Source organism: Pristis pectinata, chromosome 2, assembly GCF_009764475.1.
Source record: "Pristis pectinata isolate sPriPec2 chromosome 2, sPriPec2.1.pri, whole genome shotgun sequence".
Taxonomy (NCBI): Eukaryota; Metazoa; Chordata; class Chondrichthyes; order Rhinopristiformes; family Pristidae; genus Pristis; species Pristis pectinata.
The window spans coordinates 10,148,243-10,173,072 of record NC_067406.1 but is presented as its reverse complement, the minus strand read 5'-3'; the positions used below and the strand labels follow the sequence as shown (position 1 = coordinate 10,173,072).

At 44.8% G+C, this 24,830-nt stretch overlaps 1 protein-coding gene across 4 annotated transcripts in view; it reads left to right on the top strand.

Annotated features, from left to right (window-relative positions):
• adissp (adipose secreted signaling protein) overlaps positions 1–24,830 on the top strand; it is a 121,194-nt gene that overhangs the window by 74,934 nt on the left and 21,430 nt on the right. The gene's annotated exons all lie outside the window — the stretch shown is intronic.

The following is a 24,830-nucleotide window of genomic DNA, read 5'->3' as shown; positions in this document are numbered from 1 at the left end:
TTGAGCAAGCTAGGGCTTTTCTCTTTGGAGAGAAGGAGGATGAGAGGTGACTTGATAGAGGTGTACAAGATGGCTGTGTGGGAGGGAAGGGTTAGATAGATCTTAGAGCAGGATAAAATGTTGGCACAACATCATGGGCTGAAGGGCCTGTACTGTGCTGTAATGTTCTATGAAACCGGAGCACCCGGAGGAAACACACGCAGACACGGGAAGAATTCACAAACAGGTAGCGGCGGGAATTGAACCCAGGTGCTTGATTTAATGAGTGTGAGGGTTGTTTCCAAAGAGGTGAATTGAATGGGGGTCAAACCCTCTGAGGTTAAGAAGGATGGGAGGGTGATGTCACAGAACTCTTGCAGGTGCTAAAAGCGACTAGTGATTGACGGCCCAGCTGGGAAGACTCACAGGGAACACTGCCTCGGGATAAGGGCTTGGTCATGTAATACTTGTTTTTGATTAGTTCAACATGAGACTGACAGATTTTGGACTCAGTAATGGGGGAGTGAGGTGAAAAACCAACGTCTGGATTTACTGGATGACAGCACAGGCCTGAGGAACTGTGCCTTTGCTTCCTGCTGCTTCATTTTTTAATCGCATCTGAAAGACATTCACGAAAAAATACAACACGTAGGCCTCCCTCGAACAGCAGGAGCCCCAGATTTCACTGTGATTTTCTCTGATATGGGTGAGACTGCGCTTCCTCTGGGAGAACGGTCCTTCCACACTCCTGCTGACATGCGGGCTGTTTGCAAACTCTCCGAGTGAGCCTTTGCATTCACTGCCAAGTTCCAGTGATCTTGGCTTTGAGCCCAGACGCCACTGACTGGCAACCATCCAGCCTGTTGGAGAGGAATTTTCAACCCACTTATTCAACCCAGATTGAGAGAACGTTTGATTTTTGAAAGTCCTTGGACTGAGCCAGTTGCTCTCCCATAAGCAAGCCCAGTGATTCCTGCGACAAAGCACCCCACTGCATGCAGGTAGCTGGTGTAATTGGAATGAATGTTTTTAAAAAAAAACCAGGTGATAAATCCTGCTTGCTTTTCAATGGCATGGCAGTCATTCTTCGAAGGGGACAGATTTGGAATCAAACTAAAGGTGAACTCTGGTCAAGGAAGCTGGCAGTACTAATGCTCCGAGAGTTAAGTGTCCAGGAAATTCTGTAGGCACAACCTAGAGTTTGTACCACAGGGTCGCAGAGACCTTCCTCGTACGTGAGGATTCCTTCATGGAGTCCTCGTGGCATAAGAAATGGAAGCAGGAGTCAGCCATTCAGCCTGTTGTGTCTGCTCTGCTATTCTGTAAGTTATTGGTTGATCTTCCAGATCAGTGCTTTGTCCTGCACTCATCCCAATGCCCCTTTATTCCCTTAACATTCAAAAATCCTTCTCCCTCCCCCCTGCCTGCCCACTTTCCCCTACCTCCCTCCAGCCTGCCCCCCCCCCCGGTAAGGTACACACGGAATATAAATTTACAGGGCAAAAAGACTGTGCAAGACAAGATATTAGTGCAAACAACACAGAGACAAGTCCATGGCAGTGCAAGAGGTGGTCCGTAGTGTTCTGTTGCTGAGGTAGGGTTAGGGTTGTCCAGGTTGGTTCAAAAACCTGATGGGCCAAACGATCCATTTTGCTTAAATGGATCCCCCTAGTACTTTTCAATGGTTCTCTCAAACTATATCATGTCTAAACTTGGAAAAAATTAGGAGTGGTACTGTTGATCCTTCGCTTAAATTTGAAGATATTTGGAGTCCATTTATTCAATATTTTCACATGATGTAGATCCCCTTTCAATAACTTTCCAACTTAGAGGAACAGAGTTGATGACATAATATTGCTCTGTTTCTATTGAGAAATTTCAGTCCAGTCTTTTTTTTTCTTTTTTTTTTCTTTTTTTTAAATTTTTCTGTTTAGTTTGGTTTGATATATTGTTTATAATTTGTTCTATTGATTTGGGGATTTTTCTTTCTTTTCTTTTACATATATATATGTATGTGTGTGTGTGTGTGTATGTATGTATGTGTGTATATATATATATAATAAATCTTTTTCTTTCCTTTTATATTATATTCAGTTACTAAGAGATTGTGGGATCTACAGATTTTTTTTTATATTTTATTGCTCTTTATGTTTATCTATGCATGGTTGTTCTCTTGATCGCTTTGTATTACATATACAAACATTGATGTTATATATTAATCTGTATTAATTTGAAAACTAATAAAAAGATTGGAAAAAAAAAGAAGCTGATGGTTATCGGAAAGTAGCTGTTCCTGAACCTGGCGGTGTGGGACTTCAGGCTTTCTGTACCTCCTGCCTTATGGTAGCGACGAGAAGAGGGCATGACCCGGATGGTGGGGATCTTGATGATAGATGCTGCTGCCTTGAGGCAGCGCCTCCTGTAGATGCTGTCAGTGGTGGGGAGGGCTGTGCCTGTGATGGACCGGGCTGTGTCCACTCCTCTCTGCAGCCTCTTGAGTTCCAGGAATTGCTGTACCAGGCCAATGCAACCAGTCAGGGTACTATCTACAGTGCATCTGTAGAAGTCTGTTAAGAATATTTGGTGATCTTTGCTCTACTCCATCCTGGCAATGCTATATATGTTATTAGGTAAGGAGATCAAGGCTGTTCACAGTATTACAGGTGCAGTCTCACCTGTATAATTACAGCAAGACTTCCTTATTACTGTATTCAAATCTTCCCTCAGTTAAGGCTAACATACCATTTACCTTCCAAATTGTTTGTTGTATCTGCGTGTTGGCTTTCAGTGATTTGCATAATAACACACTCTGGTTCCTTTGAATATCAACACCACCCAATTGCTTTACATTTTACACACTCTCTGCCTTTCTCTTTCATCCACTGAAATGGATGACCTGAAAATGAAAAAACTGCAGATGTTAGAAATCTGAAATTAAAACGTAACCCCTGGTCCCACCCTATCACAGATATCCCGTGTCCTATCCACCCCTGGTCCCACCCTATCACAGATATCCCGTGTCCTATCCACCCCTGGTCCCACCCTATCACAGATATTCGCTTTGTCTCTTCCCCACCTTCTCTGTAGCTTAAAACTATTTCTCTCGACCCCAGTCCTGATGAAGGGTCTTTGACCTGACATGTTAACTATTTCTCCTTCAACATGCGGTGCCTAACCTGCTGAGTATTTCTACCATTCTCTGTTTTTATTAAAAAAAACTTCTTTTTCCATTATCTACCATGTTCTCGCCCACTTACTCAGCTGGTCCATATTGTTGTGAAGTCTCTTTACCTCCTCCTTTATATTCACATTCCCAGCTAGTTTAGCAGACTTTGGAATCAAGGTATTTGGTGTCCTCAGCCAAATTGTTACTCCCTATGCCCTGATCTTCACCTTCTCTGCTGCTTAAAACTATTATCCCCCTTTAACTGCTGCTATTAGCTCATCAATCATTCCCAGGGCAACCTTAGTCTCACCCTATCACAGACATTGCCTTTGTCCCATCTGCCCCTGGTCTCACCCTATCACAGATATTTCCTTTATCCCATCCACCCTGGTCTCACCCTATCACAGATATTTCCTTTATCCCATCCACCCTGGTCTCACCCTATCACAGATATTTCCTTTATCCCATCCACCCTGGTCTCACCCTATCACAGATATTTCCTTTATGCTATCCATCCCTGGTCTCACACTCCTCTGGAGATTTAAAACCTTGTTTTCTCTCTTCCCACTGATGAACAGTATTCACCCTAAAACGTTCACCAATATTCCATTTTCAATCTGAATAGCAATGGGATTCATGGCCAGGTTTAGTTTTGTCCTATCTAGCAGCCCTCCTGACAGTCCAGCCCACAGGATGTGAGGTCAACGGGTTAATTTAGCACCAGAGTTTGGAATTTTAAACTGTTCATTATCTATGGTCACAGTCTTCTTACCAGGTTAGGGGAGCCTATAACAACAGGCACAGGTTTAAGGTGAGAAGGGAAAGATTTAATGAAGATCTGAGGGCCAAGTTTTCCACACATTGGAATATGGGTGGGTATATGGAATGAGCTGTTAGAATAAGTGTTAGAATCAGGTACAATAACAACGTTTAAAAGACATTTGGACAGATACTTGGATAGGAGAAGGTTAGAGGGAGAGGGCAAAATGCAGGCAAGTGGGATAAGCTTAGATAGGCATCTTTGTTGGCATGGATGAGTTGGGCTGAAGGGCCTGTTCTGTGATGTATAACTATGAATCTGTGTGAATTAGGTTGGTGCTCAAGAGGACATTGGTTTAGGGTATGATTCTTACCTTGGGAACTTCATGGCTTGGTGTGTGATGTCTTGTATTCAGCTCCTGACTGATGCTCACTGCAAACCTTCTCCTCTTAATTTTTTCACTGAGGTTCGAGGACTCTGGAAGGTTGGTGGAGAGAGAAGCTATTACTGGGTTTAAGAAGTGTTTTGTTGAGCACTCGATGAGCTCTATTCTACAATGTCCCAGAGCAGGAGCTGGGAAGCAGGATTAGACATACATCATGGACAGGATGGCCCCTTTCTCTGTACCGTGAATTGCTGCAGCTTTATTGTGTTCAGTTCTGGTCGCCTCAGTATAGAAAGGATGTGGAAGCTCTAGAGAAGGTGCAGAGGAGATTTACCAGGATGTTGCCTGGATTGGAGAGCATGTCTTATGAGGATAGGTTGAGCGAGCTGGGGCTTCTCTCCTTGGAGAGAAGGAGGATGAGAGGGGACTTGATAGAGGAGTACAAGATGATAAGAGGCATAGATTGAGTGAACAGAGACTTTTTCCCAGAGTGACAATAGCTAAGACGAGGGGACATAATTTTAAGGTGATTGGAGGAAGGTATAAGGGGGATGTCAGGGGTAAGTTTTTTACACAGAGAGTGGTGGATGCATGGAACGCACTGCCGGCAGAGGTTGTGGGGGCAGATACATTAGGGACATCTAAGAGACTCTTAGACACATGAATGATGGAAAAATGGGGGGCGCTTGTGGGAGGGAAGGGTTAGATAGATCCTCGAGCAGGATAAAATGTCGGCACAACATTGTGGACCGAAGGGCCTGTACTGTGTTGTAGTGTTCTGGGTTTTGTCAGCTGAGGAACTGGGAGAAGGTTTCCCTTTCCCTTGAAAGCTGGTTGCAGTGAAGTGTTGGTGTTCTCCAGTTCCACCTGCTGACACTATTTACCAGGCTTTCAGTCTGCTCCCTGACAAATCACCATGTTTGGCTGCTTTAAGAGCTTCTAATGTCCCTCTGTATGTAATTAGCTCTGGAAACTTTGCAGTCAGCAGTAATCGAGACTGATTAGACTCTTACAGCGTGCGAACAAGCTTCAATTAAGTACCCACATCAATAACAATCATTGCTTCATGGAGAAAAAAGTCACAAGGCACTTAACAACAGCATAATCAGACTAAAAATTGACAATGGGCCATTAAAAAAGTTATTGCAATAAAACACCTCTGAGCGGCATCTCAAATGACGTGGACTAGTTTAAGAAAGAACTTGGGATCTGAAGATACAGAGACCAACAAAGGACAAAGGGTGGGAAGGGAGGGCAAGGAGTGGTACACAGGTTGCTGCATTTTCCTGTCGTCGAAACTGGCCCTACACTCATCTCTGGAGCATCTGGACAGTAAAGACACCTACGTTAGACTATTGTTTATTGACTACACCTCTGCCTTCAATACTATAATTCCAAGCAAACTCATCACCAGACTACAAGACCTGGGACTTAACACTTCCTTTGCAACTGGATCCTTGACTTTCTGACCAACAGACCACAATCAGTGAGGACAGGCAGCAACACCTCCAGCACCATTATTCTCAACACTGGTGCCCCACAAGGCTGCGTCCTCAGCCCTCTACTCCCTAGAGTACCTTTACCTCTCGTTGTAAGGCCACTGTGGGTTACAGATTGAGTGTTCCATCTCTTAGAAATCTAACTAAATCATAACTTTCTCATTGGCAGCTTGGTAAATATGTTACACAACTGAGTTACAATAACTAGTAGGTCATCCAAAACTTGTCGAATTATTGGTATTAGTTTGTTATTGTCACATGTACCGAGATACACTGAAAAGCTTTTGTTTTACGTGCCATCCAGACAGATCATGCCGTAGAATTAGGTAACTGTAAGACCAAAGATGTAGGCACAGAATGAGGCCGTTTGGCCCATCGAGTCTGCTTCACCATTCAATCATGGCTGATCTTTTTTTGTCTCAACCCCATTCTCCTGCCTTCTCCCGATAACCCTTAAGCCCTTTACCAATTGAGAACATATCAAGCTCTCCCTTAAATACACGTATTGGCTTGGCCTCTGCAGCCCTCCGTTGCAACAAATTCCCCAGATTCACCACCCTCTGTCTGAAGAAATCCCTCTTCATCTTGGTTTTAAAGGGACGTCCCTTTATTCTGTGGCTGTGCCCTCGGATCCTAGACTCCCCCACTACTGGAAACATCCTCTCCACGTCCACTCTATCCAGGTCTTTCAATATTCGGTGGGTTTTCTGTGAGATCCCCCCTCTTCATCCTTCTGAACTGCATCGAGTACAGGCCCAGAGACATCAAACACTCCTCGTCTGTTAAGCCTTTCATTCCTGGGATCAGTCTTGTGACCATGTATCAGACTAGGTGCTGGGATTTGTCCTGATGCTTTTGAAAGGCGGGGGGTGGTAAATCAAAATTATCCATGGCTCCAGTTCTTATTCATTCTTGGAATGTGGGTGTTTTAGGCAAGGCCAGCATTGATTGGCTATCTTTAATTGTCTTTGAGAAGGTATTGGGGAGCCACATTCTTAACCACCTCAGTCCTGAAGGTACTCAGGATAGATGCTGTTGAATAGTGTTCTAGGTTTTATATTGAGCAATCATAAAGGAATGGCAATATATTTCCAAGGCAGGGTGGTGTGTAATTTGCCAGTGACGGCTGCTGGTCTGTGGATGTTATATGATCAGTCCGGTAACTTTCCAAGGTACTTGAACGTTGACCTTGTGTGAAGTCTGAAAAGATCACCTGGGTGTAAGGTACAAGATTCAATGCATGGTAGGTGGGAGATAAAATAGTGCGGCTAATGTTCTTTTGGGTTGAGCCTCTTGTTCATTCAAAGTGCAAGAAACGTTGTGTTTGGAAAACTGAATGTTTTCCTATGGACAATGAAGTTCTATTAACTAATCCTTCATGGAGTGATGATCACATTCTTACCACTCTGAACAAAGAGTTTCTCCTAACTAGTAACCAACACAATCATGATTGCTACTTTTGCTTCTCCATGCCGTCGAACCCTTTCGCAATTTAAAGGATCATCACATGAGGATCTTTCAACTCCATAAAAACAGGGCTCAGTTTGGTCAAGCCACAGGCTTTGTGCTGTGGAGGCACATCTTTATTTTATGTCGCAGAAGGGCTTGATGAGATGACACTGAAGAGAGTGCAGAGGAGATTCACAAGGATGTTGTCTGGATTGGAGAGATTGGATAGGCTGGGCTTGTTTTCTCTGGATACAAGAGAGGCTTTCTCTGGAGGCTGAGGGGAGACCTGATAGAAGTTTATAAGATTATGAGAGGCATAGATAGGGTTGATAGTCAAAATCTTTTTCCATGGTAGGGGGTATCAAAAATGAGGGCATAGGAAAGGAAGGAGTTTTAAAAGGGACCTGAAGGGTAAGTTTTTGACACAGAGAGTGGGGTTGATATCTGTAACCTGCTTCCAGAGAAGGTAGAATTAGATACAATTACTACGTTCAAAGGGCATTGAGGCAGATACTTAAGTAGGCAAGGCATAGAAGGATTGGGTCCCAAAGTGGGCAAAGAGGATGAGTATCAATGGGCAATATGGTTGGCATGGACGTGGTGGGCTGAAGGGCCTTTTTCTGTGCTGTACGACTCTGATTCTGTGATGTAAACAGACCCTTTACAGAGTCACTGGGAACTCTCCTCTTGGGAGAGTTGTATGAGTTTTGTCATGGTTTGGCGACCAGCCACTCATGCATTACAGAAACACTGGAAAAAATATAATCTTGCCAACTATAGTTTTCTTTCCATGAAGGCGTGACAGGCAATAAATAGTTACGACACCCACATTCCCATGAACAATTTCTAAATAAGCCTTCCCTGGATTGTGAAGCTGAGACAGATATAGCCCAGATATTTCCCACATCAGCCAGTGGGTTGTCGCATTTACTTTGACAGTGGCGTTGCAATTCCTAATTGGCTTCGCCCATCCACTCGGAATCTGCGATTTCGTCCATTGCTGTGGTTAAAGTCCAGCTTTGTTCCAAGAAGCGCAAAATACAGAACTTGCAATCTTCACTGGAGACAGCTGTATAATTGATGTTTTTCTTGTGAATGTTGTGTCTCTAATGCTACGTGCCTGTGCTGCTGCTGCAAGAAAGTTTTTTTCGTTGCACCTGTGCATTGACAATAAACTTTGACTTTGACTGTTGTGGGGAAGTCTGGCATCCAAGTTATGCTCAAACAAACATCAATGAGGTGATGAACAAGTGTTGGCTGGGTTCTTCTCGGGCTATCTGTTGTGGTTGTGAGTGACTTCTTTCCAGTCTGTTTCTGTAGATTCTGATGAGGCTTGCAAACTCTGCCAGAGGTCGGGGAAAAGGTGCTTTGCAGACCAGGAAGCCAGGTTTCTGCTGAAGTTTCATCTGCAGATCCAAGTTCTCCATTCCATTCGGACACTCCTTCCCCATTTTGATAGAACGAAGAGCTTTCCCTTGCTCCCACCCCGGACATTCTCTCTTTTCCCATTGGGCAGGAGATACAAAGGCTTGAGAACACGCACCACCAGGCTCAAGGACAGCTTCTATCCTACTGTTACAATCAGAATCAGGTTTATTATCACTGCCTTATATGACGTGAAATTTGTTGTTTTGCGGCTGTGGTACAGTGCAAAGACAAACTATAAATGACAAAATTAAGAGAAGCAATGAGGTAGTGTTCATGGACCGTTCGTAAATCTGATGGCAGAGGGGGAGAAGCTGCTCCTGAATCATTGAGTGTGGGTCTTCAGGCTCCTGTACCTCCTCTCTTATAAGACTCTTGAATGGACCTCTTGTACGATAAACATGAACTCTCAATCTCTCAGTCTAACTCGTCATGGCCCTTGCACTTTATTTGTCTATCTGCACTGCACTTTGTAACTGTAACACTATGTTCTGCATTCTGTTTTGCTTTCTTTTTGTATGATGTCGATATAGTTATGTATGAAATGATCTGTCTGGATGGCATGCAAACAAAAGCTATCCACAGTACCTCAGTACATATGCCAGTAATAAACCAATTACAAAAACGTACACTGGCATCTTGTGAAAGTAGGGCCTTGTTTCAACCAAGAGATGGCACCTCCAAGAGTGCAGCAATCACTCACTATGTTCGTGAATCATCCCCAGATCTGTGGTTAACTCTCTCGGTTGGGTCTTCAACCCACTTCCTGATGACTTGTGCATCGCACCTACTTGTTAGTCTAAACATTTACTTGCATTTATCCTTGTGTTGCTTCGACCTGTGGGGATAAGGGCTGGGGAACTCGTCAGCTCCTGTCACAGAGCTGTGGAAAACATAAGTGACTCAAGTAACTTTTAAATCAGATTAAGCTGACTGCAGTCTTCATAAAATGTCTAATTTAATTCATCTGGTAAACTGGGATTTTAAATTAAGGTGTTACTAATCCAGGGCATCTGCTGCACCCGAACTGAGTCTATGAATCAGAATTAGGTTTATTATCACAGTCTTACATGACGTGAAATTTCTTGTTTTGCGGCAGCAGTACAGTGCAAAGACATAAAATTACTGCAAATTACAAAATAAATAGTGCAAAAAACAAAAGGAGTAATGAGGTAGTGTCCATGGACCGTTCAGAAATCGGAGCGGAAGAAGCTGTTCCTGAATCATTGAGTGTGGGTCTTCAGGCTCCATGATGGTAGTAACGAGAAGAGGGCATGTCCCGGATGGTGAGGGTCCTTAATGATGGATGCTGCTTTCTTGGGGTGCCGTCTTCTTGAGGCACCACCTCTTGAAGATGTACCTCAATGAGCAGAATTGCTGGGACTGTGCGTGAATATTGCTTTTAGTTTAGTTCAGGTAATTAATTTAGTTCAGGTAGTTTATTCATTTGTCATACTGCTGGCAACTTTTCCTCCTGCCCGCCTCCTTCTGTTGTGCTGTGACTTGCCTTTCTGGGCCCCACTTTGACCGCAGTTGAGGGTAATGAGAATTGTCAGGAAGCAACACTACTGTGGCCTATCTCTGTCATCGCCCCAGCATCTGTCACCACACCGGATAACAATGATGATAGGCACTGACTAAGCTCTTCCAAGTGCCACTCCTTGCATCAGAAGCAGCCCACAATACCTCAATTTAGCCCTCCCTGGGGAGTGGTGCTTGGATGAAAAGTCAGCTTTCACGCTGAGTGATATACTTTCTTTCCACAGAGCGCCAGGATATGCTTGATTTGCATTAATTTGTTCTTCTGCTTCCTCCATTCTTGGCTCCTTTCCTCAATTTACACATCAGGAAAGACCCTTGAGCCCAACTACACTTCCTTTGTATCTACCTACCACACAAACATCTTTCTGTTTCGATGTACATGTGACTAATAAAGATATCTTATAAATTCAGATCCTTTCCCCTTCGTGTACTGATCTAGTTATTGTATCAAAACTATTTCCCTCAGCCAGTGCTTCCTAACATCTCTAGAAGCTACAAAAGCTTGAAAGCAGATACCACCAGACTCGAGGACAGCTCCTATCCCACTGTCATCAGACTCTTGAACAGACCTCTCATACGCTAAAGATGAAGTCTTCCATCTCCCAATCTACCTCATCGTGGCCCTTGCAATTTATTTGTTTACCTGAGCTGAACTTTCTCTGTAGCTGCAACACTATATTCTTTCTTTTAAATTTTATTTACAGTGTGGTAACAGGCCCTTCTGGCCCAACAAGTCCACGCCGCCCACTTTTTAAACCCAAATTAACCTACCAGTACGTCTTTAGAATGTGGGAGGAAACCGGAGCACCCGGAGGAAACCCACGCAGACACAGGAGAGCGTACAAACTCCTTACAGACAGCGACGGGAATCAAACCCCGATCGCTGGCGCTGTAATAGCGTCGTGCTAACCGCTACGCTACCGTGTTGCCCCATTCTGTTTTTTTCTGCATTCTGAATATTCTGCATTCTGTTTTTCTTTTTTCTACTTTAATATACTTGGGTATGGCATGATGTGTCCAGATGGCAGGCAAAGAAAAGTTTTCCACTGTATCTTGGTACATAGGACAATAATAAACCAGTAACAATACCCATTCTTAAGTTTTCCAAACAAACAAGCAGTTTAATACCAATACCCATTCTTAAAAGTTTAATACCAATAGTTTAATATCAATGCCCATCCTTAAAAGTTTAATACCAATAGTTTAATACCAATGCCCATCCTTAAAGTTTAATACCAATAGTTTAATACCAATGCCCATCCTTAAAGTTTAATACCAATAGTTTAATACCAATGCCCATCCTTAAAGTTTAATACCAAATGTTTAATACCAATACCTATTCTTAAAAGTTTAATACCAATAGTTTAATACCAATGCCCATTCTTAAAGTTTAATACCAAATGTTTAATACCAATACTTATTCTTAAAAAGTTTTCCACCCAAACAAAAGTTTTTCACTGTATCTTGGTACATGTGACAATAATAAACCAATTCCAATACACCTGCGCTGCAAAACCCCTTTGATGATGAGGACCTTGATCAAGTTTGCCCCAGACAGGGGCAGTCACATTGTAAATAGAAAATGCTGAGGAGGGGGAGGGTGTTGTTGTGGACTGTGGGGTACTGTGGGGTACTGTGGGCCCTGGCTGAGTCTCTTAAGGGTCTTGGGGTAATTGTTATGTTTAATTTCTGTGGTGGGGGCGGGGTGGGGAGTCAGTATTACGAGACTGAGTTTCTTGGCAACAGCCATTAGTACCACAACTTAACAGTCTCTGCAAACACTCTGAAAGACTTGTGTAATACTATCTATTCCCTCAAATATCTCGGACCACTGCGTTAAAGAGTGGTGATGTTTTATTGTGGGGACGTGGATACCAATTGGTGTTCAGCAAGCTCCTGCAAACAGTAATAAGACAATGGCCAATTAATGTGTTTTTGTAGTGTTGATTGTGGTATAAATAGTGGCAAGAACACCCAAGAGAACCTTGCTGCTGTTCTTCACCTAGAGATTTTCTTGGTCCTATCTGAAAGGGCAGTGGTCACCTTGGTTTAGCACCAACTTTGACAGTGCAGCAGCACTCTTGATGCTACACTGGTGCTTGGAATCTCTCTGCCCATTCGCTTGGAGTAGACAGGATGGTGAAGAAGGCGTTTGGCACGCAGGCCTTCATCAGTCAGGGCATTGAGTATAGGAGTTGGGACATTATGTTGCAGTTGTACAGGACGTCGTTGAGGCCGCATCTGTTGTTATCCTGTTGTGGGAAAGATGCCATTAAGCTGGAAAGAATACAATGAAGATTTACGAGAATGTTGCCAGGATTCAAGGGCCTGAGTTATAGGGAGAGGTTGGGTTTGGACTTTCTTCCTTGGAGTGTCGGAGACTGAGGGATGAGCTAAGAGGGGTGTATAAAATCATGAGGGGCATAGATAGGGTGAATGCACCCAGGGTTGGGGAATCAAGAACGAGAGGGTATAGATTTAAAAGTGAGAGGGGAAAGATTTAAATGGTACCTGAGGGGCAGCTTCTTCACACAGAGGACGGTGTGTGTATGGAACGAGCTGCCAGAGGAAATGGTAGAGGCAGGTACAATAACAACATTTAAAAGACATCTGGGCGGGTACTGGGATAGGAAAGGTTCAGAGGGATTTTTGGACCAGCTGTGTTCAGCATGGACGAGTTGGGCTGCATGCAGGGGCAGGGCTTGGAGGGATATCAGCGAATGCAGGAAATTGGGGCAAGCTGGGTGGACACTTTGTTGGCATGGACTCGATGGGCCTAATGGCCTGTATCTGTGCTGTATTGCTCTATGACTCTATGAATGCTGTAGGGTTGGGAGGCACTGATCTCAGGTGGGACATTAACCCTCAACCCACTTAGCTGGGCTGTAAAAGATCCCATTTAACAGAGGGCAGCTCAGCTCAAGCTGCTGATCATTCATCCAGCTGCGCCATCGAAAACAAATTAAACCTGCTGCATTTAATTGGTTTATTATTGTCACATGTACTGAGGTGCAGTGAAAAACTTTGTTTTGCATGCCATCCATACAGATCATTCCATTACAACAGTGCATTTGAGGTAGTACAAGGGAAAAGCAATAACAGAATGCAGAATAAAGTGCTACAGTTACAGAGAAAGTGCAGTGCAGGCAGATGCTGTGGCCTTGCATTTTATTGAGGTAGATTGTGAGGTCAAGTGTCCACCTTATCGTACTGGGGACCATTCAATAACAGCAGGATAGAAGCTGTCCTTGAGCCTGGTGGTATGCGCTTTCAGGGTTTTGTACCTTCTGCCTGATGTGGGGGGTGAGGGGAGAAGAGGGAATGTCCAGGGTGGGTGGGTGGTATCTTTGATTGAGCTGGCTGCTTTAGCGAGGCAGCGGGAAGTGTAGACAGAGTCTGTGGAGAGGAGGCTGGTTTCCGTGATCTGCTGGGCTGCGTCCACAACTCTGCAGTTTCTTGCAGTTCCGGGCAGAGCAGTTGCCATACCAAGCCGTGATGCATCCGGATAGGAAGCTTTCTGTGGTGCATTAATAAAAATTGGTGAGGGTCAAAGGGGACATGCCAAATTTCTTTAGCCTCCTGAGTAAGTAGAGGCGCTGGTGCACCTTTTTGGCCGTGGCATCTACGTGGAATCTTGCTGTGTACAGACCGACACCAGTACTGGAGGCAGACTCGATTGTGGCCTTCAGAAGGGAGTTGGGTAAGTATCTGAAAGGAAATGATTTGCAGGGCTGCAGGGAGGCAGGGAGAGTGTGGGCTTCAGATGGGTAGGGGTGGAACAAGGGAGTCTGTTTACTTTGTTCATTCTTAATTAGAGACAGTATAGTTTCAATGGACTGAATAGCCTCCTTCAGTGAGCTAACCATTCTGTACTTACCTAAGTAACATGGGCTGCACTTTGTAAAGAATTCACTGGGTTTGGGACCTTTAAGAGCTGCTGAATAAATGCACAGTCTTTTCATCTTTCAAGTCTCTGCTATTTGTTACAGTTCAGAAGCTCTGCTTTAATAATCCCACCTCCGTTATCTTTGTGGCTTTGCTGAGAGTACGTTTGTCTGCCTTTCGTTGCTTGGCAATGAGGGTTATCTCTCACAGCTGTATCAATGCCTGGAGCTCAACCTGGATCTCCCTGCTCCAGAGCATGGTGTCCTGATAACTCGACTGTCTCTCCCGGTTATTCTTTCTCTTTCAACAAAGTTCATTGAACCTTCTTGTGAAGTTTTATTTCTTTGATCGCCTACACAGACATTTTATGTTGGGTCTGCCAGGGTTAACAGCTGACCTTCAAACTTAGCCCATCCAGTCTGCGGGAGTCCAAAATAAAATTTCTGTTGCTTTGCCAGTGTTATTGAACTAGTGTTCTTGTAGTTATAATTCATGGCATTACCATGAAATCAATGGGGGCCTTCAAAAGGGAATTGTATTTGATTTGATTAAAGGATGCACAAGGTCATAAACTGGTTTAGGCGGGGTAGTTAGAGGGAGTGTTACGGATTAGATTACTATTTGAGGAAGGTCCCTTTAAGGCATAGTAAAGTAGTGTGTGTGTGTGTGTGTGTGTGTGTGTGGCGTCATTACGACAGCAGGAGATAACGATGTGCTGACATTTTGGCAGTCAGAAGGAGAGGGAGGAGAAAGAGAGACACTGACTGCTGGTCTCTGTGTCGATGGCTGAAAAACAGTAACTGTGTCTGTCACTACAATCCACGTATGAATTTTTGGAATAATCCAGTGGAGTCCACTTTGTCATTAACCTGTAGCAGGAAACAGGTATTTGTGTGGACGGCCACGTTTCAAATGCCTTTCAGGGTGGCAGATACTTCAGAATAAAGCAGTGGAGTAGTCACTGCTGAATAGACACTGAGGAGTTGTATGGGTTCCATCGTGGAACATTTGGATTTCGTAATGTCTGTATTCTCTCTCTACATTTTCTCTTCAGTCAACGGTGGTTTTGCAAAAGCCTTTGCTCACGTTTCACCTTATGGTTTGCTGAACTGAACTTCGAGAACTATTCCTGGACTTGGGAGTTTGGGAATTTGCCACACACACACACTTCGGGTTTAGTTTTGGAGTTAATGTTTAATATCTAACATTTTTACTTCTAACATCCTAACATTTTTAAAAAATTTTTCTTATTATCATAAGTAGTCATTAATAAAATAGTTTCTAACACTTACACATGACTCAGTGTGTTTCTTTTGTTGCTGGTACGTAACAGGAGTCAGACAGGTTCTTCAGCCCACGAGTCCACACACATTTATTCCCTTCCCATCTCAACTCCTTCCAGATTCTCCCACTCACTTTTCTGGTCAGGGCAAGTGGAACTGATCAGCTAACCTGCCAACCTGCACATCTTTGGGATGTGGGAGGAAACCGGAGCAGCCAGAGGAAACCCACACAGTGAGAGCCAGAAGCCTAGGAGGGGGTTTGCGGAACATCAGATAGCAGGGTGAATTGGGTAACTCCTTCAAAAAGAGCCGACAGCGAGGTGAGGGTTGGACTACCTTTCTGTGCTCGATCATTCTAGATCCATGGAGACTCACTGAGTTATACAGCACGGAAATGGCCCCTTCAGGCCAACTCATTCAGGCCGACCAGGGTGCCCTTCCACATTAATCCTGTTTGCCTGCATTTGGTCCCTATCCCTCTAAACCTTTCCTATCCATGTATCTGTCCAAATGTCTTTTAAATGTTGTAATTGTACCCACCCCTACCACTTCTTCTGGCAGCTCATTCCACATACCCACCACCCTCTTGTGGAAAAAGTTGCCCCTTCAGCCCCTTGGATGTACAAGATGATAAGAGGCATAGATCGAGTGGACAGTCAGAGACTTTTTCCCAGGGCGACAACACAAGGGGACATAATTTTAAAATGATTAGAGGAAGATATAAGGGGGATGTCAGGGGTAAGTATTTTACACAGAGAGTGGTGGGTGCGAGGAACGCATTGCCTGCAGAGGCTGTGGGGGAAGATACATTAGGGACGTTTAAGAGACTTAGATAGCCCCCCATTTCTCTATCATTCATGTGTCTATGTGGTAGGGAAGGGTTAGATAGAGCTTAGAGCAGGATAAAATGTCGGCACAACATTGTGGGCCGAAGGGCCTGTACTGTGCAATAGTGTTCTATGTTCTAGATCCCCTTTAAATCTTTCTCCTTTCATCTTATGCCCCCTAGTTTTAGACTCCCCTACCCGGGGGAGAAGGTCTGTGAGATCTACCCTATCTATGCCTCTACCCTAACTATTCCTCCTCATGATTTTATAGACCTCTGTAAGGTCATCCCTCAGTCTCTTTCACTCCAGGGAAAACAGTCCCAGCCTACTCAAGGCCTCCAGTCCAGTCAACTTTCCTGTGAACTTCCCCAACTTTTCCAGTCTAATCCAGCAGCTGAAATCCCTCATATCTGGAACCATTCTGAGAAACCCTATCCACCCCATCTATACGGCCTCTGCTTCCTTCCTGCAGCGTGGTGACCAGAGTTGTGTGCAATACTCCAGTCGTGGCACAACCAGTGCTTTTGTACGGGAAGTAGATAGATTTCTGGACACAAAAAGCATCAAGGAGAATAGGAAAGAGCGGGAATATTACAGGAAGGATGTGGAAGCCATAGAGAGGTGCAGAGGAGATTTACAAGAATGTTGCCTGGATTGGGGAGCATGCCTTATGAAAGCAGGTTGAGTGAACTCGGCCTTTTCTTCTTGGAGTGACGGAGGATGAGAGGTGACCTGATAGAGGTTTATAAGATGATGAGAGGCATTGATCGGGTGGATAGTCAGAGGCTTTTTCCCAGGGCTGAAATGATTGCCACAAGAGGACACAGGTTTAAGGTGCTGGGGAGTAGGTACAGAGGAGATGTCAGGGGTAAGTTTTTTACTCAGAGAGTGGTGAGTGCGTGGAATGGGCTGCCGGAAACGGTGGTGGAGGCAGATACGATAGGGTCTTTTAAGAGACTTTTGGATAGGTACATGGAGCTTAGAGAAATAGAGGGCTGTGGGTAAGCCTAGTAATTTCTAAGGTAGGGACCTGTTCAGCACAGCTTTGTGGGCCAAAGGGCCTGTATGTGCTGTAGGTTTTCTATGTTTCTATTACCGAGAGAGGATCAACTGTGAATGTGTTGGATAGTGTAGGATGGGAAGGTCTCTTCCATTTATTTGATATATTCCTGCGATAGAGAAATGGGGGGCTATGTGGGAGGGAAGGGTTAGATAGATCTTAGAGCAGGATAAAATGTCGGCACAACATTGTGGGCCGAATGGCCTGTACTGTGCTGTAGTGTTCTATGTAATATAACCTTCTTGCTTTCGCACTGGGTGCTACTTGCCTCATTACACCATGTTCCACGTTCCCAGATAATTGGGATTTGGAACATTACTTCACAAGGCTGACAGTGGAGTAAAGCTCGCTCTGATGCTCCCTCAGTGGGTCGGGGAGTGCTTCACCGCCACAACAGGTCAACAGCAGATGCGATTTCTCTGGCTCTTCACTCTGCTCAGGACCATCTGGACAACAGGAACTCAGGCTGCTGTTCATCGACTGCAGCTCAGCGTTCAGCACAATCGCCGCATCCAAAATCATGATCAAGCTTCAAGACCTGGGCCTCTGGACCTCCTTCTGCAGCCGGATACTTGCCTTCCTCATTGGCAGACTCAGTTAATGAGGATTGGTAACAACCCACTACCAATTGATAACAATTGGTAATGGCAGGAGTCTGGGTAGTGTGGAGGAGCAGAGGGATCTGGGGGTCCATATCCACAGATCACTGAAAGTTGCTTCACAGGTAGATAGGGTAGTTAAGAAAGCTTATGGGATGTTAGCTTTCATAAGTTGTGGGATTGAGTTTTAAGAGCTGAGGTAATGATGCAGCTCTATAAAAGTCTGGTTAGAGTACTGTGTCCAGTTCTGGTCGCCTCATTATAGGAAGGATGTAGAAGCATTGGAAAGGGTGCAGAGGAGATTTACCAGGGTGCTGCCTGGTTTAGAGAGTATGCATTATGAAGAGAGACTAAGGGAGCTAGGGCTTTACTCTTTGGAGAGGAGGATGAGAGGAGACACGATAAAGGGGTACAAAATATCAAGGGGAATAGATAGAGTAGACAGCCAGTGCCTCTTTCCCAGGGCACCAATGCTCAATACAAGAGGGCATAGCTTTAAAGTAATGGGTGGGAAGTTCAAGGGAGGTATCAGAGGAAGGTTTTTACCCAGAGAGTGGTTGGGGCATGGAATGCACTGCCTGGGGCAGTGGTGGAGGCAGGTACATTGGTCAAATTCACGAGATTACTAGATAAGCATATGGAGGAATTTAAAATAGAGGGATATGTAGGAGGAAGGTGCTAGATAGTCTTAGGTGAGGTTTAAAGGTCAGCACAACTGTGGGCCGAAGGGCCTGTTTTGTGCCGTACTGTTCTATGATTCTGTGAACATCTTCTCTTCACTGATCATCAACACAGGTGCTCCTCAATGCGACATGCTGAGCCCCCTGCTCTACTCTCTATACACACATGACTGTGTGGCTAAGCATCGCTCCAATGCCATCTTCAATTTTCCAATGACACCGCTGTTGTTGAACGAATCACAGGTGGCGATGAGTCAGCTTACCAGAGTGAGATAGGACACCTGGTTGAGTGGTGCCACAACAACAACCTCTCGCTCAAAGTCAACTAGACTAAATCGCTGATTGTTGACTTCAGGAAGAGGAAGGAGGGCGAACGTGTGCCAGTCTACATTGGGGGATTGGAGGTGGAGAGACTCGGCAGCTTTAAATTCCTGAGCGCTAACACATCAGATGACCTGTCCTAGGCAAAGAACATAGATGCAATCATAAGGAGAACGCGCCAGTGTCTTTACTTTCTTAGAGGTTGAGGAGGTTCGGCCTGTCACCGAACACTCTAACAAACTTCTACAGATGAACTGTTGAAAGTTTTCTGACTGGACTGGTACGGCAATTCGAACACGCTGGAATGTAAGAAGCTGCAGAGAGTAGTGGACTCAGCCCAGCACGTCATGGGCGCATCCCTCCCCACCATCGGTAGTATCTACAGGAGGCGCTGTTTCAAGAAGGCAACATCCATCATCAAAGATCCCCACCATTCGGGCCATGCCATCTTCTCACAGCTACCATCGGGCGGGAGGTACAGAAGCCTGAAGTCCCCACACCACCAGGTTCAACAACAGCTGGTTCCCTTCAACAATTCAGTTCTCGAACCAACCGGCAAAACCCTAATTGCTTTAACCACTTCAACCACTCTGCACTAAAATGGACTTCTTTTGTGTTCTTTCTTGTAAAAATTGTGTCTAATTAATGTTTAAGTTATTTTTTTGTGACTGCTGCTTATCTGATGCTGTGTGCCTGTGATACTGCTGCAAGTAAGGTTTTCATTGCACCTGTGCATACGTGGACTTGTGCATATGACAATAAACTTGACCTTCAACTTTGCGGTTACAGAGAAAGAGCAGTGCAGGTAGACAATAAGGTGCAAGGATAACAACGAGGTAGATTGGGAGATAGAGAGTTCATCTTATAACATATGAGAGGTCCATATAATGCTGCACGTTGTTAGCCCCTAAAATTTATTACACGGCTAAGGATTGTACCTCGCTGCTTAGTAAGTGACAAAGTCTGAAACACTAGTTCAGGATTGCATCTCCCACACACACCCCCGCCCCCCCCGGCCCCCCTAACTAATATTCCTTGTCCTGGCTCGCATGGGGCACAGCAATGTGACAGTCAGCATGACTTAATGAAAACTATTTAAACAGCTTACAGTTTCTGTTACATGCTGGCTAATTTATAAATTACTATAAACTGGGAACTGTGTGAAGCCTCAGCTATTACAATGCAAATGTGATTCTGCCCAGCAGCAATTTAACAAGCAGGTTTTCTCCATCCCATCTGCAGTGTGAATCTAAACAACAAAGAGAAGAAAACTGATGCCAATTGCTTTAGCGAAAGGAAGGTGCTGATCCGAGGGCCTTTTTTTGTTACTTGCGTTCATTTGTTTAATCCTGTTATTCCAGATACATTAGGGACATTCAAGAGACTCTTAGATAGACGCATGAATGATCAAAAAATAGGGGGCTATGTGGGAGAGAAGGGTTAGATAGATCTTAGAGCAAGATAAAATGTCGGCACAACATGGTGGGCCGAGGGGCCTGTACTGTGCTGTAGTGTTCTATATTCTATGCTCCCCACTCCTCTCTCTCCACACACTCCAACCCATCGCACCCTCCCCTAACTCATTTTTACCTTCTCCCCTCCTTGTCCTCTACTCGTTTCTGTGACACTCCTGCCCATTTGTGTGACCCCCCCCCCCCAATTTCTGCCAGCCCCCCTCCCTTCCAACCACCACCACCACCACGCCTCTCCCTCCACCTCTCACCCCTCACCCCTCAATAAGGGTCAACAAGCCCTGGATGTTTGTCCCCCTCCCCCCCTACCCTGGGGCACTGGTGTGCTGTCCCTGATTCTGTCTGGCTGGGAGCTGACTTTGCAGGGGATCTTGCTGCTCTGTAAAATCGGGCCATTACCGGCCAACGTAGTTACCAGCCGTGTCTCTGGAGAGCCCACTGCCTGCATCTCATGGGTGACATTGGTGATCGTGAGTGAATAATGGAATAATAGTCTCTGGAACTGAAGTTGTTGCTAGGCGACAGAGGAGCTGGGATGTAGCATATTGTTTGCAATATTGCTTGCTATCATTTAGCTCTGCAAGGGAAATCTTATCATTTACAGAAACAAAATCTTGGCTTACAATTCAATTACTGATCAACAATTTTGTGTTCTGCCCCGGGAATTTATTGTACAACCTGGGCCTATTGTGTCCGTGTAGTCACTTCCTTAAATTATATCCTGGGCTTCAGAGTGTCTGATAAGGTCATGGACAGATGAGGTAGTTAGTGTGGAGACACGACAGATTGCAGATGCTGGAATCCAGAGCAACAAACTATTTGCTGGGGGAACTCAGCGGGTCGAGCAGCATCTGTGGGGGAGAAGGAATTGTCGATGTTTCGGGTCGAAACCCCCGCATCGTGTATAATCAACGTTACAGAGTTATGCCACTCAGAAACAGGCCCTTCAGCCCAACTCCTCCATGCTGACCAAGGTGCCCACCTGAGCTAGTCTCATTTGCCTGCATTTGGCCCATATCCCTCTAAACCTTTCCAACCATGTACCTGTCCAAATGTTGTAAATGTATCCACTTCTACCACTTGATCTGGTGACTCGTGTGAGAAACTTGTCCCTCAGGTGCTCTTTAAATCTCTCTCCTCTCACCTTAAATCTCTGCCTTTTACTTTTTGACCTCCCTACAATAGGGAAAAAGGGTGAACATTCACTTTATTGATGACCCTCATGATTTTGTAAACCTCTATAAGATCACCTCTTAGCTCCTATGCTCCAGGGTAAAAAGTCACGGCCTGTCCAGTCCTTATAACTCAAGCCCTCCAGTCCTGGGAAAGGTCTTGTGAATCCTTCATGCACATTTTCCAGCTTAATCACATCATTCAAGGTTAATGGCAGGACTCTTAGCAGTGTGCAGGAACAGAGGGGCTTGGGGTCCACCTCCATAGATCCCTCAAGGTTGCCACGCAGGTCGATAGGGTTGTTAAGAAGGCGTATGGTGTGTTGGCCTTCATTAGTCGGGGTATTGAATTCAAGAGCCGTGAGGTGATGTTGCAGCTATGTAGAACTCTGGTCAGACCACACTTGTAGTATTGTGTTCAGTTCTGGTCACCTCATTATAGGAAGGATGTGGAAGCTTTAGAGAGGGTGCAGAGGAGATTTACCAGGATGCTGCCTGGATTGAGAGCATGTCTTGTGAGGATAGGTTGAGTGAGCTAGGGCTTTTCTCTTTGGAGCGAAGGAGGGTGAGAGGTGACTTGATAGAGGTGTACAAGATGATAAGAGGCATAGATCGAGTGGACAGTCAGAGACGTTCTCCCAGGGCGAAAATGGCTAACAAGAGGGGGCATAATTTTAAGGTGATTGGAGGCAGGTATTGGTATTGGTTTATTATTGTCACTTGTACCGAGGTACAGCGAAAAGCTTGTCTTACAAACCGATTGTACAGGTCAATTCATTACGCAGTGTAGTTACATTGAGTTAGTACGGAGTGCATTGATGCAGTACAGGTAAAAAACAATAATAGTTTAGGGTAAAGTGTCACAGCTACAGAGAAACTGCAGTGCATAAGGTGCAAGGTCACAACAAGGTAGATCGTGAGGTATAAGGGGGATGTCAGAGGTAAGTTTTTTACACAGAGAGTGGTAGGTGCATGGAACACACTGCCGGCAGAGTTTGTGGGGGCAGATACATTAGGGACATTTAAGAGACTCTTAGACAAACACATGAATGATAGAGAAATGGAGGGCTATGTGGGAGGGAAGGGTTAGATAGATATTAGAGCAGGATAAAATGTCGGCACAACATTGTGGGCTGAAGGGCCTGTACTGTGCTGCAATGTTCCATGTTCTATTCCTATAGGTGGGCAACCCGAACTGTGCACAATGCTCCAAATGTGTTCTCACCTGTGTCTTGTATGGTTGTAATATGACATCCCAATTTCTGTATTCAATACCCTGACTGATGCCCTTCTTGACCACCCTGTCTACCTGTGTCGCCTGTACTGCCCTTGGAGGCAGTTGAAACAAGCTTTAGAATCAGATTTATTATTATCACTGACATATGAAATGTGTTGTTTTGCGGCAGCAGTACAGTGCAAAGACGTAAAAATTACTATAAATGACAAAATCAAATGGTTCAAAAAAGAGTAATGACACGGGAATGATCATGGGTTCATGGGCCGTTCAGAATTCTGATGGCGAAGGGGAAGAAGCTGTTACTGAATCATTAAATGAGGTTGATTCACCAAGTTGATTAACGTATTATAAACTGCAGGTGTTGGAAATCTGAAATAAAAGCAGAAAATGTCAAAAGCAAGTCTGTCATCATCTCTAGAAAGAAAAAAAAGCGAACATTTCAGCTTGGAGACATTTTGTCAGCTTTCTGGCATGAACGGTTTGCCTTTCAGGGGAAGATCAAGAAGGTTGCATCTTCATTCTCTGCTGTTCAGAATGAGAGGTGATATCATTGAATCGTGTAAGATTCCAAGGTCAGTTGATAGGAGGCTAGGTGCTAAGTGGATGTTTCCTCTCCATGGCCAAGAAAGTTCACCAGCACCTTTACTTCCTCAGGAGGCTAAAGGAATTTGGCATATCCCCTTTGATACTTACCAACTTTTATCGATGCACCACAGAAAGCATCCTATCTGGATGCAACTGCAGAGAGTTGTGGACACAGCCCAGCACGTCACGGAAACCAGCCTCCCCTCCATGGACTTTGTCTGAACCTCTCACTGTCTTGGTGAAGCAGCCAGCATAATCAAAGACCCCACCCACCTGGTCATTGTCTCTTCTCCCCTCTCCCATCAGGCAGAAGATACAGGAGGCTGACGGCACATACCACCAGGCTCAAGGACAGCTTCTATCCCACTGTGATAAGACTATTGAATGGTTGCCTTATACGATGAGATGGACTCTTGACCTCACAATCTACCTTGTTATGACCTTGCACTTATTGTCTACCTGCACTGTACTTGCTCTGTAGCTGTGACACCTTACTCTGTATTCTGTTATTGTTTTTACCCTGTACTATGTCAGTGCACTGTGTAATGAATTGATCTGTACGAACAGTATGCAAGACACTTTTTTTCACTGTACCTCGGTACAAGTGACAATAATATAACAATACCTGGTGCAGGAGTCTAGAAGTAAGGAATATAAGTTTCAGAATAAGAGGTCACGCATAGAAAACATCCTATCAGATGCATCACAGCTTGGTGTGGCAACTGCTCTGCCCATGTGAACATAGCCCAGTCCATCACACAAACCAGCCTCCCCTCCATTGACTCTGTCTACACTTCCCGTTGCCTTGGGAAAGCAGCCAACGTAATCAAGGACCCCTCCCTCCACGTCACTCTCTCTTCTCTCGCCTTCCATCGGGCAGAAGATACAAAAGCCTGGCAACACGTTCCACAAGGCTCAAGAACAGCTTCTATCACACTGTTATCAGAATCTTGAAAGGACATCTCATATGCTAAAGATTAATTCTTGATCTCACCGTCCACCTTGTCATGGCCCTTGCACTTTATTTGTCCACCTGCACTGTACTTTCTTTGCAACAGTAATGCCATAATCTGCATTCTGTTTCTTTTTACTACCTCAGTGTACTTATTTATGGAGTGATCCGTGTGGATGGCATGCAAACAAAAGCTTTTCACTATCTCGTATGACAATAATAAGCCAATACCAAAATAAAGAGGAGTTTCTTTGTGAACTTTTGGACATCTCTATCTCATGAGGATAGGTTGAGCGAGCTAGAGCTTTTCTCTTTGGAGAGAAGGAAGATGGAGGTGACTTGATAGAGGTGTACAAGATGATAGATTGAGTGGACAGTCAGAGACTTTTTCCCAGTGCGACAATGGTGAACACAAGGGGACATAATTTTAAGGTGATTGGAGGAAGGTGTAAGGGGGGATGTCAGGGGTAAGTTTTTTACACAGAGAGTCGTGGGTGCGTGGAACACACTGCCGGCAGAGGTTGTGGGGCCAGATACATTAGGGACATTTAA